At 43.8% G+C, this 6,000-nt stretch overlaps 1 pseudogene; it reads left to right on the plus strand.

The window, feature by feature from the left end:
• The first annotated feature begins 2,445 nt into the window (after positions 1–2,445).
• LOC459217 (60S ribosomal protein L18a pseudogene) lies at positions 2,446–3,062 on the plus strand (annotated as a pseudogene).
• Positions 3,063–6,000: the final 2,938 nt, after the last annotated feature.

Below are 6,000 nucleotides of genomic sequence, written 5' to 3' on the forward strand. Positions count from 1 at the left end.
AAAAAATTTAACTTGAGATAATGACTAGATTTGTTTCATGTCTCATACAATTTTTCAAACACAATTGTTAAGAATAAATAAATGTCAATGAGATAAAAGTTTACAAATGGACTTTCTTTTTTTGAGACAAGGTCTTGCTTTGTTGCCCAGGCTGGAGTGCAGTGGTATGAACATACCTTACTGCAGCCTCAACCTCCGGGGCTCAAGCAATCCTCCTGCCTTAGCTTCCCAATGTGTTGGGATTATAGGCATGAACCACCTTGCCTGGCCTACAATGAACTTTTAATAATAGTTAACGTTTTATAATGTGTTTTCTTAAAAAGGTTTCTCAGAGGCAAGCGTGGTGGCATACGCCTGTAGTTTCAGCTACTCAGGAGGCTGAGGTGGGAGGATCATTTGATTCCAGGAGTTTTAGTCCAGCTTAGGCAGCAAAGTGAGACCCCTGTCTCCTATACAGAGAGAGAAAGAAAGAGTTAAAAAAAAGTTTCTAAAATCTTTTTGGTAACTCTATACCCTTAGAGTTTTGCTGAGACAAATTAAATAATACATATTTTTAGCTGGGCTTGGTGGTGCATGCCTGTAGTCCCAGCTACTTGGAAGGCTGAGGTGGGAGGATCAGTTGAATCTGGGAGGTCAAGGCTGCAGTGAACTGTGATCACATCACTGCACTCAGCCTGGGCAACAGAGTGAGACCCTGTCTCAAAAAGATAAAAAAATTAGGGTCAGGTGTGGTGGCTCACGCCTGTAATCCCAGCACTTTGGGAGGCTGAGGTTGGTGGATTAACTGAGATAAAGATTTCGAGACCAGCCCAGCCAATATGGCAAAACCCCATCTCTACTAAAAATACACAAATTAGCTGGGCTTGGTGGTGGGCACCTGTAATCCCAGCTGCTAGGGAGGCTGAGGCAGGAGAATCAATTGAACCCGGGAGGCAGAGGTTGCAGCGAGCTGAGATCACACCACTGTACTCCAGCCTGGGCGACAGAGCAAGACTCCATCTCAAAAAAAAAAAAAAAAAAAAAAAAAAAACCAAGAAAAAAAAAAACAAAACAGATATCCAGCCATGGGCAACATGACAAAACCCCCTCTCTACAGAAAATGAGCCAGGCATGGTGCCACATGCCTATAGTCCCAGCTACTCAGGAGGCTGAGATGGGAGGATCACCTGAGCCCAGAAGGCTCAGGCAGCAGTGAGCTGAGATTGCACCACTGCACTCCAGTCTGAGTGACACAGAGAGAGAGACTCAGTCTCAATACATAAATAAATACATAAATAAAAAGAAATTTAAGAAATAAAAGGAATGATAGATAAAATGGAATGCATATAAAAAGCTAAAAGAAAGAGAATGAAAAAAATTATAAGAGGTTCTAAAAGGTTTATGGAACTCTTATTGTGTATGGTCAAACTGATTGAATTTGGGTGAATTTGTTTATAAGGTTTTGTTAAAATTAGCTTTGCCATTAATAATACACTGATGCAAAGGTAGAATTTTGAATAAGATTTTCATCTAGTATTAATAAGGGGTAATAATAGATTTTTGTTTACTTTTAAGTATACTGAAAAAAATGAGGGGAGAGGGAGAGACAGACTTTGTTTGCCTCATGCTGTCTTTATTAGGTCTTTTGTTTGTTGGGGAAATGAGTCTCTATCAAAGAGTAAAGTTTTTGCTTTTTGAAATCTTTGAATTATCACTTTGGCTCAATGAATGATTATTATTTTACAGTGACCTGTGATCCTATTTTGATAAAATGTTTTAAACCTTTCATATTTAACAAACTTCCTAAAATTAAATTTCAAGTTCCAAAAAGAGCCGCTGGGAGTTCAAGAGAGACACACTAAGTTTATTTTGTATGTAAATATCACACAGGAAGCATTGTCAAGTAAGAAATGGTGTTTAACTTTCTCTGAGTTCTATTTGTATAAATGTGTTGTTAATATGTGTTCCAAAATTGTGTGAGATTCCTAAAATTCTGATATGTCTTAGTAAATGTTATCAATTATAATGATTATTATGTTAAATTTTTGTACGTCACAGAAATAACCAATTTTTTTTTTTTTTTTTGTCAATCACATCTTTTCTTTTTTTCTTTTCTTTTTTTTTTTTTTTTTGAGACAAAGTTTCACTTTTGTTGCCCAGGCTGGAGTGCAGTGGTGCGATCTCAGCTCACCGCAACCTCCGTCTCCCAGGTTCAAACAATTCTCCTGCCTCAGTCTCCTGAGTAGCTGGGATTACAGGCACGAGCCACCACGCCTGTCTAATTTTTATATTTTTAGCAGAGACGGGGTTTTATCATGTTGGCCAGGCTGGTCTCAAACTCTTGACCTCAGGTGATACACCCGCCTCAGCCTCCTGAAGTGCTGGGATTATAAGCGTGAGCCACCGCGCCCAGCCGTTCCTGTTGTTTTTATGTTACAAAGTTTATCAGCAAGTCTCCTTTTGCGGGTGGCGGCGAACGCGGAGAGCACGCCATGAAGGCCTCGGGCACACTACAAGAGTACAAAGTAGTGGGTCGCTGCCTGCCCACCCCCAAATGCCACACACCGCCCCTCTACCGCATGCGAATCTTTGCGCCTAATCATGTCGTCGCCAAGTCCCGCTTCTGGTACTTCGTATCTCAGTTAAAGAAGATGAAGAAGTCTTCAGGGGAGATTGTCTACTGTGGGCAGGTGTTTGAGAAGTTCCCCCTGCGGGTGAAGAACTTCGGGATCTGGCTGCGCTATGACTCCCGGAGCGGCACCCACAACATGTACAGGGAATACCGGGACCTGACCACCGCAGGCGCTGTCACCCAGTGCTACCGAGACATGGGCGCCCGGCACCGCGCCCGGGCCCACTCCATTCAGATCATGAAGGTGGAGGAGATCGCGGCCAGCAAGTGCCGCCGGCCGGCTGTCAAGCAGTTGCACGACTCCAAGATCAAGTTCCCGCTGCCCCACCGGGTCCTGTGCCGTCAGCACAAGCCGCGCTTCACCACCAAGAGGCCCAACACCTTCTTCTAGGTGCAGGGCCCTCGCCCGGGTGTGCCCCAAATAAACTCGGGAACGCCCCGGAAAAAAAAATTTATCAGCAAGAAAATAATTTAAGATGATGGCTAGCTGTTTATGTCTCATGGAATTTTTATGATTAATCCAAGCAAGATTGTTTAAAAACAGCTGAGTTAATTTATAAGCTTCTATCTCACATCTATTTATCTTTTCACCAATCATTATGTTTTGTAATATGTTTATTTAAAAATAATTCTCCAGGCTGAGCATGGTGGCTCATACCTCATGCTTGTAACTCCAGCACTTTAGGAGGCCAAGGTGGGAGGATTGCTTGAGCCCAGGAGTTTGAGACTGCTTGGGCAACACAGTTGGAACCTGTGTCTACAAACAAATTAGTTAGCTGGGCGTGGTGTCATGCACCTGTGGTCCCAGCTACTCAGGAGGCTGTGATAGGAGGATCACTTGAGCATGGGAGGTCAAGACTGCAGTGAGCTGTAATCGTGCCACTGCACTCCACCCTTGGTTACAGAGCAAGACCCTGTCTCAAAAAATGATGATAATTATAATAATTCTACAACTCTCTTTGGTATCTTTCACCCTTAGAGTTTTGCTAACTTAAATGATGGATATTCATTGCATTCATAGATTATTTCCAAACAAGGAGATATACTGAAGCATTAATTGCCTCACATAAGTATATACTTATCTATTGTTCACTTACTATAGAGGAATGAATGATATTTGGTTAGCAAACATGTCCTGTGCCACAGTGAAAAATTGCATTATTTAAAAAAATAAGCAAAAACACCTCTATGTGCATATTTGGTAAGAAAAGTAGGATGTATTTTTGAAAAGAAAAGATATGAGGTATGAAGATGCGTTTTTGCTGAGGAAAAGGCGAGTAATTCAGTTTGGAAGTCCCTCCCCTATAGCATGGGAAATACTCCCAAAGAGGCATTTCCTCTGCAGAGGTGGGCACTCAAAAACAAAGGAAGTCGCTCAGCCTAGACAGTCTCTGAGATGTAAATGACTCACTTCTGATGAGGAGGCGTCCAAATAACTGATCCTTCCAGACCACTGCTCTTCCCTTAACTCTTCATCATTTATTCTTTATTTATTTATTTTTATTTTTATTTTTTGAGACAGAGTCTCGCTCTGTTGCCCAGGCTGGAGTGCAGTGGTGCGATCTCAGCTCACTGCAACCTCGGCCTCCTGGGTTCAAGCGATTCTCCTGCCTCAGCTTCCTGAGTAGCTGGGATTACAGGCACCTACCACCACGGCTGACTAATTTTTGTATTTTTAGTAGAGACAGGGTTTTATCATGTTGGCCAGGCTGGTCTCAAACTCCTGACCTCAAGTGATTTCCCCTACTCCTGCCCCCGCTTCCTCTGCACACATTGGCCTCCCAAAGTGCTGGGATTATAGTGAGCCACCACACCTGGCCATTCATTCTTCATTCAACAGGTAATCAGTAGCAGGAAATGGCCTAAACAGGGGTGTCCGAGAGAGAACACAGCCATGGGTTCTTAGTTTCTGCTTCTGGCTGGGCTAACAAAGCGCCTTCTTTATCTCTCTTTTCTGCTTTTCACTAGAGACAGAAACTAAAAACCATGGATTCAGGTTGCTAAAAGCCTAAAACAAAACAAAACAGAACATGAACAACAAAATAAGGTGGGTTGGATGAGCTTGGCCTGCAGGGTGGAATTGGTGGATGTACTGAGGAATGGAACCAGAAGTCTGTGCTGGCTATTGGTATTTTGCCTGTCAGCTCCAAAGCCATTCTTTTTTGCCTGCTCCGTGAAAACGTATCTGGGCCTTTTAAGTATTTCTTTATTTTGTTCCTTTGCCATCTGGCACTTAATTGTCAGTAGAGGCCAGGGAAGAATGAGTGCAGGAGGAAAAGGGTTTTGCTTCCTGGTTCCATTGCCAGCTCTGCAGGCCCCTGCGGTGTGCGAGGCCTGCCCCAGCACCAGGCTTCTGCGGTGGATGTGGTTTCCCAGTGCCTCATGCCAGCAGCAAGGGTGGCTTCTCCAGCACAGCTCCTTCAGTGCTTGAAGCTTCTCCAGACTCCAGCAGCACAGCTGGATTCCTCAGTATCTGTCTCTTGCAATGTGTAATCAGCAGCACCTAGTACAGTAGCTTTCCCCTGTATCCACTTCTGATGGTTTTGTAGTGAAGTGTCTGCACTGAGTTACTTCCCTGTGAACAGCCTTCTCCCCAGCACCCCAGAAGACAGATTTCTAGCATGTTCCACTGGCATGGCACCTCAGTGAGGTCTCTGATATTTAGTGAGTCACAGCCATGCTTCTCCAGCAAGGCCTATATCTCAGCCCAAGGGTAAGTACTACATCTCAGCCCTGGGGTGGTGGCTTTTTATATTATATTTGTCATGCACATCCATGTAAAGAGACCACCAAACAGGCTTTGTGTGAGCAATAAAGCTTTTTAATCACCTGGGTGCAGGTGGGCTGAGTCCAAAAAGAGAGTCAGCAAAGGGACTTAGGGATGGGGCAGTTTTATAGGATTTGGGTAGGTAGTGGAAAATTATAGTCAAAGGGGGTCTCAAGGTGCTCAGTGGGGGAGCTTCTGAGCCAGGAGAAGGAATTTCAGAAGGTAATGTCATCAGTTAAGGCAGGAACCGGCCATTTTCACTTTTGTGATTCTCCAGTTGCCTCAGGCCATCTGGATGTATAAGTGCAGGCTTGGGCTCAGAGGCCTAAGAATATTAATCTGCCATTATCACATCAATTATATCTGCTATTCCTATATTCTTTTTTATTCTCTTTCTTACTACCCAACCTCTGGTTACTCTGTCTAATTCCATGTTATGGTTAGTAATTCTTTGTTTTTGGTTTTTTTTTTTTTTTTTTTTTGAGACGAAGTCTCACTCTTGTCCCCCAGGCTGGAGTGCAATGGCGCAATCTCAGCTCACTGCAACCTTCCCTTCTTGGGTTCAAGCGATTCTCCTGCCTCAGCCCCACTGAGCAGCTGAGACTACAGGCGCCTACCACCA

The sequence above is a fragment of the Pan troglodytes genome, chromosome 12 (genome assembly GCF_028858775.2).
Source record: "Pan troglodytes isolate AG18354 chromosome 12, NHGRI_mPanTro3-v2.0_pri, whole genome shotgun sequence".
In the NCBI taxonomy this organism is placed as follows: Eukaryota; Metazoa; Chordata; class Mammalia; order Primates; family Hominidae; genus Pan; species Pan troglodytes.